Below are 10580 nucleotides of genomic sequence, written 5' to 3'. Positions count from 1 at the left end.
TGGCAAATTGAATCCAAGAACACATCAGAAACATCATCCACTATGATAAAGTTTGCTTCATCCCAGAGATGCAGGGATGGGTCAACATATGAAAATCTGTCAGCATAATCCACCATATACACAAACTGAAAAACAAAAACCACATGATCATCTCATTAGATGCTCTTTCAACAAAATACAACATCCCTTTGACAAAATACAACATCCCTTCATGATAAAGGTCTTAGAGAGAACAGAGATACAAGAAATATACCTAAACATAATAAAAGTCATATACAGCAAGCCAACAGCCAATATCAAACTAAATGGAGAGAAACAGCGATCCCACTGAAAAATCAGGAACAAGACAAGGTTGTCCACTCTCTCCATATCTATTCAATATATTTCAGGAGGTCCTAGCTAGAGCAATAAGACACCAAAAGGAGATCAAGGGGACACAAATTGGAAAGAAGTCAAACTCTCAATGTTTGCTGATGTGATAGTTTACATAAGCAATCCAAAAAATTCTACCAAGGAACTTCTAGAACTAAAACACTTTCAGTAATGTAGCAGTATACAAGATTAACTCAAAAAAATCAGTAGTTCTTCTGGACACAGGTGATAAAAGGGCTGGGGAGAAAACAGAAACACCCTTCACATTCCATCTTACACCTGTTAGAATGGCTAAGATCAAGCACACAGGATGGCTCACGTTGGAGAGGGTGGTAAGAAAGCCTCCTTTATTGTTGGTAAGAGGACAAACTTGTATAGCTACTATGGAAATCAGTGTGATGGCTTTTCAGGAAAACTGAAATTGATGGACCTTGAGATCAGCTGCTATCCTACTCTTGGGCATCTGCCCAAAGGACACTTCATCCCTGCACAGAGACACTAGCTCAACCAAGTTCATCACTGCTCTGTCCACAACAGCCAGAAAGTGGAAACAACCTAGATGTTCCTCCCTCAACAGAAGAATGGATAAAGAAAATGTGGTACCTCAGGGCAGTGGTGGAACATACATTTAAGCCCAGTTGGGGGAGCATAGAAAGGTGGATCTGAGTTTGAAATTAGCTTGGTCTACAGAGCAAGTTCCAGGACAGCAAGGGTTAAACAGAAAAACCCTGTCTTGGAAAAACCAGAAAAATAGAAGAAAAAGCAATGAATATAATTGAAAGAATATGGTATTTTTACACAATGGAATATTATTCGACTGTTAGACCAAAATGACATCAGCCAGGCAGTGGTAGTGCATGCTTTTCTTCTCAGACCTGGGGAGGCAGAAGCAGGTGGATCTGAGATTTAAGGTTAGCATGGTCTATAAAGTGAGTTCCAGGACAGCCAATGCTACACAGAAAAACCCTGTATCTAAAAGGAAAGAAACAAAGACACTGAAATTTGCAGGCAAATTGAGGGAACTAAAAAAAAAAAAAAAAAAAAAAGAAGTCATCCCCAATGAGGTAAACCAGACCCAGAAAAACAAATATTGAATGTATTCGCTTATATGTGGGTATTAGCTGTTAACTCAGTGGTTAGGTATGGAGTAAGGACCTGAGAGAACATATTAATATCCTTAGGAAAGGGATATAAAATAGAGATGAAAAGGGGTGGAATGAAAGGGTCAAGTGGAGAAGGGGAGGGAAAAGTGAGTTTGGGGTAGGGTAAGGGGAGAGGCAGCTAATATCAACGAACATTTGAGGGGTAGTATAAAAAATACAGTAGAAACTTTGTTTTATATATATGTATATATATGTATACATATATATACATATATATGAAGGCAATCTAGATTAAATTGCCTAATAATGAGGGTTCCTTCTAGTACTAGGATTAGATCACATCTAATTGAGCTGTTGTCCAAAGGAGTCCTATGGGAATTCCCAAACAACCAGGCTGTAACCGAGGCTAGAGCTTGCTCTTCACTGTCAGCGTGGCCATATTGCTGAAGACAGCACCTATGCAGCTCACTGAGAATGGAGAGGTCAAGTTGGTGCCTACATAGAGTCTTCAACCCCTACCTTCCAGGGTCTTTGGTACAAGAAGGTACTCTGCTTGATATCAGAAGAGGCATAAACCCAAACCCAGCCACAAAACCTATGACCTACAATCTGTCCTATTTGCAAAATATACTAGGGCATTGGTGGAACCAAGCTTGTGGGAGTAACAGAACTATTAACTTCTTTGACTTCACAAGATGGAACACTCAACCTCAAATGGGATGATCCCTTCAGAGCTCAGGGAACCCTTCAGAAGATCAGGAGGAAAGAGTGTAAGACCCAGAGGGGATGGAGAACACCAAGAAAACAAGGCCATCAAAATCAACAGGATCAAAGCTCATATGAACTCACAGAGACTGAGGCAGCAAACTCATGGCCTTCACAGGTCTGCGCCAGGTCCTCCGTGTACACATTATGGCTTCCAGTTTGTTCTAAGAAGTTCCAGAGTGTTTGAAAGACTGGTTCTCAGAAATTGCCATCTTTACCACTAGGCCATGCATTGCAGACATGAATCACAGTTCCCTGCAATTGTATAGAATTGTTAGGGACACGGACAACACAAGTAAAGACTTTACAAGGAGGTTTTGGGATTTAATATTTTCTTTCAGTGTTGGGATTGAATTGAGGAACTTGAGCATGCTAAATAAGCACTCTCATTAAATCTCCATGATCACTTTTACTTACCCTGAATGGTTTGCTTGATTTTTAAGCCAGTGTCTTCTACTATTAGTCAAGTTGGAAGGAAGAAGGTGTTTTCTGCTGAGTAATAACATTGCAGGCGTAGTGGTTAGTTATTGAGAGACATGCTGGACTGCATCGTCTGCATTTAACTCTGAAAGATGACATGTCCTTACTCATTGACATGTTATCTTCCACTGATGTTGAACCATTGAAGTCTGTCCTGGATTCTGTTTATCCATCTGAATCCCAACAACTCGAGGAACCAGAGAAGAATCAGCGTGTTCTTGAAAGCAGCAGTCCATTTTGCAGGAAGCACCAGGAGCCAGCTTGTGGATCTTTGCATGCTACACAAGAAAGTGAGACACCACTCGCAATGAAGATGTCACTTTCAGTGTCAAACTCCACCAGTAGTCATGTCGGAAAAGAGAATAAAAAACAAAGCAAGAAGAGAAAGAAAAGCAATTCCAGTATAGAAATGATTGAGGGCTTTCTCAAAGAGGATAACTGTAAACCAAAAAAGAAAACCAAGTGCTAGAACTCCAGGAGTAAAAGCAGCAAAGGAGAGAAACTGATTTAAGGAGTCAGCACAAGTATAACAATTGGAAATTGAGCCTTCATTTAATCCCAACTCTGGTGGGAAGGCTAACCTAAATCGTACAGTTTTTCCAAATGGATCGCATCATAGCCAGCAGACCAACACATAACAATGTGCAGACTCTTCTTGACACTGTACAGAGCAACTGACACGTGAAGGCTTCCCTAGTTTAGAAAATTCCTGCTACATGAATTCTCACAAGCTGTCTTTGGGATCCCAACCTTCGCAAAGGACGTGCTCACACAAGGTATCCCATGGGAGAAAGTTTTCCTGTGATGATCTCATCAAGCCCTTAAGCCAACTTCTTGTCTTGAAAGACAGATGTAGAGATCAAGGGACAGTTACTCATAAATGTGAAAAAAATCCATTTCCACTGTTGTAGACATATTCTTGGACAATGAACAAAATGATGCCCATGGATCTCTAAGTCAGTGCTTAGATCAGATGAACCTGAATGTGGAAAACCTAAAAGCCATGTTTAGTTCTGATAGGGAAGACAAAGTTGAGAAATCATCTCCACCAGCACATGCCGGGAATGCCACCACCAAAGGTTTGCTTTTCCTGTAGGTGCCAATTTTGAAACAGAGCTGGATAGCTCTATTGTTTGTGAAGCCTGTGGTGAGGCGACCTTCAACACCGAAGTGAGTAATTACCTCTCTGTTGACCTGCACAAAGGGTCAAACAATCGACTTTTGTCGATTCAAAAGTCACTAGATAGATCTTTTCTTTACACCTGAAAAAGTTGAGTGCAATTGTGGGAAATGCAAGAATAAGAATTCTGTGTTCAGATATACTTTGTGGAGACTCCCAAGGGTCCTTATCCTTCATCTGAAACGCTATCACTTTACTGCTAACAGGTTGTTAGTGAAGAGCCAGCAGCCAGTTGAGATGTCAAAGTATCTGGATGTCTCTTCCCATTGCAATGAAAACACAAAGCCACCATTTCCCTTGACCAGTCAGGCCTCTCATGAGACCAATGATGTCCTAAATGTCTCTGAAGAGATGATGCCTGACATCCTTAGCCAGTCGATCCCAGCTAAGAGGATGGCTTCAGACCTCATTGATTTCACAGTTCTACAGGTTGGATCCAATGAAAATGCTAAAGTACAAAACTAGCACAGGATATGTGTGGACCCAGTTGAGGAGCAGTGGCCGACAGGCCTTGAAAATGGTCCTAAAGTGGAGCCAGACAGTGAGTAAAGACAGGATGCTCAATGAAAAGACATCACTAGCACCGGACCCAACAATCTGAACATACCAGCATCCAAGTCCCGGGTCTTACAGAGATGAGTCTTCCACAGGTCTCTTGAGAATTCAGAACTTAAGAAGCATGAGAAAATTGTTGTATGTGGAAAGTCACATCATCACATTATCGTTGAGAAGTTCAATTCTTTGTGTGATCTTAAAGAACAAGAGACTCTGGGAGGATCTCAAGAAATGGCTGAACAGCCACAGCAGAATCATGGGAATAGAGTCCACAATGAATTGCTTGTTCAGCATCCTGTCAAAGTGTTTGAGGTACTCAGGAAGGCAGAGAAGGATCTGATCATGTCAGAATTGAGAGATCAGAAAGATAAAAAATTCCCTTGGTGTATTGGGGAATCCCGAAAATAACAATGGTACCAGAAGTAGCAACACAGAGGATTCTCTTTACAGTTCAAAAAATGTGACATTGGAGGTTGATCCTCAGAGCTACAGGCTTGTCAATATCGTCAGCTCTTTTGGAAGGTTCCGGGATTCAGGCCACATTAAGCGATGTGTATGACGTTCAAAGTCAGGCTTGGCTCCTGAACAGTGATGTCTATGTGTTCGTGACCAGAGGCCTCGAGTCAGGAAAGCTTGCTTCACACTGGACGCAGCTTTTTTTTTTCATTGCGAAACGAGATTTGAGTGGCTGTTGAAAAAAATCAGAGTGGAAGTTACTGAACATATCACAAGAGGAGAACAGATCTTTTCTCAGCCTTGTTTAATGGTTTTGTGTGCCTTCTAGAAGAATGATAAATTCTACCCATAAGAATCACATAACTCACAGATTCAAGTCAATTCCCATTAAAATCTCAGCAAAATTTTTCAAAGACCTCAAAAGAATGGTACTCAACTTCATATGGAAAATAAAAAAAAAAAAAAACAGGATAGCCAAAACAATCCTGTACAATAAAAAGACCTTCTGGAGGCATCACAATCGCTGACTTCAAACTCTACTACAGAGCTACAGTACTGAAAACAGCCTGTATTGGCATAAGAACAAGACAGGAGGACCAATGGAACCAAATAGAAGACCTGGATATCAATCCACACATCTTCAAACACCTGATTTTTGACAAGGAAGCAAAAAATATCAAATGGAAGAAAGCATATTTAACAAGGGGTGCTGGCATAACTGGATATCAACATGTAGAAGAATGAAAATAGACCCATATCTATCACCATGCACAAAACTCAGGTCCAAATGGATCAAAGGACTCAACATAAAGCCAGCCACACTGAACCTTATAGAAGAGAGAATGGGAACCACTTCGGCAGCACAGACACTGAGAGAAACAATAAATGGGACCTCCTCCTGAAACTGAAAAGCTCTGTAAAGCACAGGACATGGTCAACAAGACAAAATGACAGCCTACAGAAGAGGAAAAGATTTTCACTAACCCCACATCACACAGAGGTCTGATCTCCAAAAATACAAAGAACAAGAAATTGGTCATCAAAAGAACAAATAATCCAATAAAAAATGGAGTACAGACCTAAACAAAGAACTCTCAACAGAGGAATCTAAAATGGCTGAAAGACACTTAAGGAAATGTCCAACATCCTTAGACATCAGAGAAATGCAAATCAAAACAACTCTGAGATTCCATGTTACACATCTAAGAATAGCCAAGATCAAAAACACTGATGACAACTTATGCTGGAGAGGTTGTGGGGAAAATGGGACACTTCTGCATTGCTGGTGGGAATGTAAGCTGGTACAGCCCCTTTGGATGTCAGTGTGATGATTTCTCAGAAAATTAGGAAACAACCTTCCTCAAGACCCAGTAACACCACTTTTGGGTATATATCCAAAGGATGCTCAATTATGCCACAAGGACACGTGCTCAACTATAGCAGCTTTGTTTGTCATAGACAGAACCTGGAAGCAACCTAAATGCTCCTTGACCAAAGAATGGATAAGGAAAATGTAGTACAATTACACCACGGAGAACTACACACAACAATAAAAAAATGACATCTTGAATTTTGCAGGAAAATGGATGGAGCTAGAAAATATTATTTTGAGTGAGGTAACCCAGACACAGAAAGACATGTACTCACTCATAGGTGGTTTTTTAAACATAAAGCAAAGAAAACCAGCCTACAAACCACAATCCCAGAGAACTTAAACAACAATGAGGACACCAAGAGAGACTTACATAGATCTAATCTACATGGGAAGTAGAAAGTAGAAAAAGTAAATTGAGTAAATTGGGAGCATGGGGACTTTAGGGGAGGTCTGAAGTGGGGAGGGGAGAGGCAGGGAGGGGAGCAGAGAAAAGTGTAGAACTCAATAAATATCAATAAGAAAAAGAAATCACTCATCCATTTAGTAACACACCAGCAAAAACAAGTTTATCTTGTCTTTTATTACTAAAACTCCAAATTTTTTGTACACCTTAACACATTTAAAAGTAACAATCCAAGCTTAGTATGGATTAAAAATAAATTTTAAAAGTTTTAAGAATTGTTTCTACTTATTTAATGGCCCCCAATATAGTCGTATACTTCTCACATTTCATTGGAGACCCTAGGAAATTAGACCAAAATCGTCAGTAAAAAGTAGATTTTCAAGCTTTTTACCTATTTATTTTGGTTCAGCCTAAAACTCTACTATCACACTGCCCAAAAATTGTAGTAGAAACTAAAGCCTTTAAACAGGTTTTTCCTCTCTCCACGGTGGCCCTTGGATGTCACTCAGATTTTTGTTCTCATTTACAATATCAGCTGTGTCTAAACTTTCTTGCTCTCAAACACACTCGATTGTTTTCCCTTTCAGGAGTTTCTGTGATTATTTCTCAGATACTTCCAAATATCTTGCAACCCAATAAAAGAGTCTTAAGATCAAACTTAAAATTTCACTAAAGTGTAAAGATCTCAAATCTTACAGCTTTAAGTTAAATCCTTAAGAAAATTAATGACCACTGTTAATGAAGCATGTTTTTTAATTTTACACTTCTCCTTGATCTAATAAATCTTAAACCAGACACCGACAAGTGAGAAAATTATAAAAAGAAAACCACAGGAGCCTAACCTCTACTAAAGGCATTTTTAACGCAGTATAATGGTACTGTTTTATTCCAGGCATCTAGCACATAATTAGTAATGAATGGACGTGCACTGGATACCTGAAACTATGGCTCTGTGTCTTGGACATTCTCGGCTATCAGGTGTGTAAAGATCTGTGCTAAGTCTCACTAGAGGCAAACAATGCCTCTCCCTAACCAGTCAGCTACAAAACACAGCTACAGTTATGATGCCAGGCCTGGAAATCTCCGGAAAATACTATTCTATCTTAACTAGAAATTGACTTTGTCAAATAACTGTTTACATGTCCTTCCTAGGACTCTCGTTACAACCGAAGGCTAATGACTGCTTCTTTTTAAACTATTAAATTTAAAATTTTTAAAAAGCAACCGTGTTACTAAAATCCCTTACTATACACAGGGTAAAAAGTTATTATCAAACACCAAACCACCATTAGTTAACAAATTAAACTATTATAAACCAAGGTACGAGGTTATAGCCACTTTCCAATATGTTGTACTAATGTTAACTTTAAACTTTGTTTTGTTTTGTTTGAGACAAGCTTTCTCTGTGGAACAGTCCTGTCTGTCCTGGAACTCACTCTGCTGACCAAGCTGGCCTGGAACTCACAGAGATCCACCTGTCCCAGCTTCTCAAGTGCTGGGAATAAAGATGTGCCCTACCACCACCTAGATAGATTTTTTTTTTTTACTTTAAATGATAATCTTTTTTTTCTGCTGCCCCAAAGCATTTTTCCCCTAAGAAGTCACAACCTAAAGTAAATGCTAAATAAAAGAAAGAGCCCTCCATTCAGTTAACATTGAGGTGAGGTCATGTCTTTACAGAAAACTAATCAGTCTCAGATGGCTCCTGATCTGAAGCATCCAGCTAGGGCATCTAGAAACCACTGGACAGATGAGACATCTGAAGGCAGACAACACATCAAAAGGAGACACCCAAGAGAAAGAGTAAACTGGTGCCTTAGGGCAGCATCAGCGTCTAACACGTCAAGCTGAGACTCTGAGGAAACAAAGACCCTGTGTGACTGCCCTAAACGCGAATCTGTCGTATTTACCGACAATACTGCTAGCTAATTCTTAGCTCGCAAACGCAGACTCCACACACCTGTTTTCCGGGGATTAAAGGCATACCTGTGGTAGGAGACAGTCTGATACTGATTTGCCACGCTAAGGATTGTTTTCACCTCTAGGGCCAGTTCTGATTAAAGACTGTATACAAAGAGAAATCAGGTGAATTTTATAACCTGTGACGATTCTCTACCTTAGATCCTGTAACAGTTACCGCCACTTCAGATCTTGGATTGCCTGTTCCAGAATGAGTTATTGAAATAAAAAAGTATCTAAAATGACGGGTATGATTATGAAAACAACTAATATTCCACTAAATTATGGAAGAAACCAACCTTTCCTTTGTCCTCTGTTAGCTGTACTTAAAGTCCTCTTATGCTTGCCTGTATTAAAATACTAGCCATAGAGGCAGTGCACTCGAACACGGCCTCTATTGAAAAATGGGGAGACGTAGAGAGCAAAGCTCCTCAGGCACACAGATAAGCACTGGAGAGCTAGATTGGGGTACACAGTGCCTGTGGGTGTCAGGATTGGCCTGGCCCTAAGAAAGCACAGAGTCACTTAGGGTGTTGTAAACCACAAGTAACTTCACTCATGAGATTGAGTTTTATGGTCTAAAAGCAATGCTCAAGATTTAGAGGAAACATCCTGAATAAGTAAAAAGCTAAATGCTGGGAGAGCAGGGCAGAACCTGTCTCAGACAGCAAAGGATCGCCAGGTTATAAAACGACATCATTCCTAGCATTCCAGGAACAGCTGTGCGCCTCATGCAACTGAAGAGAACCCAGGTGCAAAGCCCATATCCATATGGTGGCTTACGATATCTGTAACTCCAATCTGGAGAATCAAATGCCCTCTCTCCTGGCTTTGTGGTATGAAAACAAAACACCTACACACATTAAAACACTCCTTAATTCTGCCGGGGTAGTGGTGGCACTCGGGAGGCACTCGGGAGGCACTCGGGAGGCAGAGGCAGGTGGATCTCTGTGAGTTCAAGGTCGGCCTTGTATACTAGAGCTAGTTCCAGGACAGGCTCCAAAGCTACAGAGAAACCCTGCCTCAAAAAACAAAAGCTTTTACCTTCAAAAAGCTAAAACATAGCTTGTCGTTAACCTTAACGAGCTTATACAATTAACAGTATTAAACTATGTAAGATCATGTACGAAAGTTAAGGTTTTGAGGAAATAAAAATACCAAAAGCCTGGTGATACATGAAATTTGGGGCAAAATTAAGTAAAGGTTTTATCTGAAAGATGAAATTAGGGGCTGTTTTCAATCGACTGGGTTAGTTACAGCAGCAGAATTAGTTATGAAGTAGTAATGAAAATGATATTTTGGTTGGTGGGTCACCACAACATGAGTTTGTTAAGGGCTTGAAGCATTAGGAAAACTGAGAATAAGTGGTCTAGAACATACTTCAGATCTAAAGGATAATTCTTTTTACATTTAAAAGGAAAAAATTCAAAGACTTATTCATGTTTCATGTATATGAGTGGTGTGTCGTCGTGTACACCAGAAAGAATCAGATACCATTATCGATGTTTATGAAAACTCAGGACCTCTAGAAGAGCAAGCAAGTGGTCTTAAGTCCTAAGCTGAGCCATCTCTCCAGTCCCCCCCCCCAAAAAAACCTTTTTTTTTTTTAAGTGTCAAGGAATTGACGAAATAGCTCCTTTTGAAGAGTGCTTAACGAGAAGCCCTGGGTTCACCTTCGCCACCATACAGGCCAGGTGTGCTCACACGAACCAATAATCACTGCATTTAGGAGATGCGGGCAGGAGGACAAGGATTTCAAGGTTTTATAATGAGCTTGAGAGGCCAGTCAGGGTTACATGGAGTCTGTTTCAAAAAAAAAAAAAAAAAAAACAGGTTAAGTTATTGTAGTTGGTTTTTTTGTTTGTTTTGTTTTGTTTTCTTTAGCCTTTACTCTTTGGGGACCTGCCACCCAGCTCCCAAATAAACACACAG

General features: G+C 40.1%; 1 pseudogene; it reads left to right on the top strand.

Moving 5' to 3' along the window:
• The first annotated feature begins 2480 nt into the window (after window positions 1-2480).
• LOC126491701 (ubiquitin carboxyl-terminal hydrolase 29-like) lies at window positions 2481-4501 on the top strand (annotated as a pseudogene).
• The last annotated feature ends 6079 nt before the right edge of the window (window positions 4502-10580 follow it).

This window comes from Alexandromys fortis, unplaced genomic scaffold, assembly GCF_014885135.2.
Source record: "Alexandromys fortis isolate MF-2015 unplaced genomic scaffold, M_Fortis_MF-2015_v1.1 scaffold_267, whole genome shotgun sequence".
Classification (NCBI taxonomy): Eukaryota; Metazoa; Chordata; class Mammalia; order Rodentia; family Cricetidae; genus Alexandromys; species Alexandromys fortis.
The sequence above is the reverse complement of the archived record's forward strand: the minus strand, read 5'-3'. Positions and strand labels throughout refer to the sequence as shown.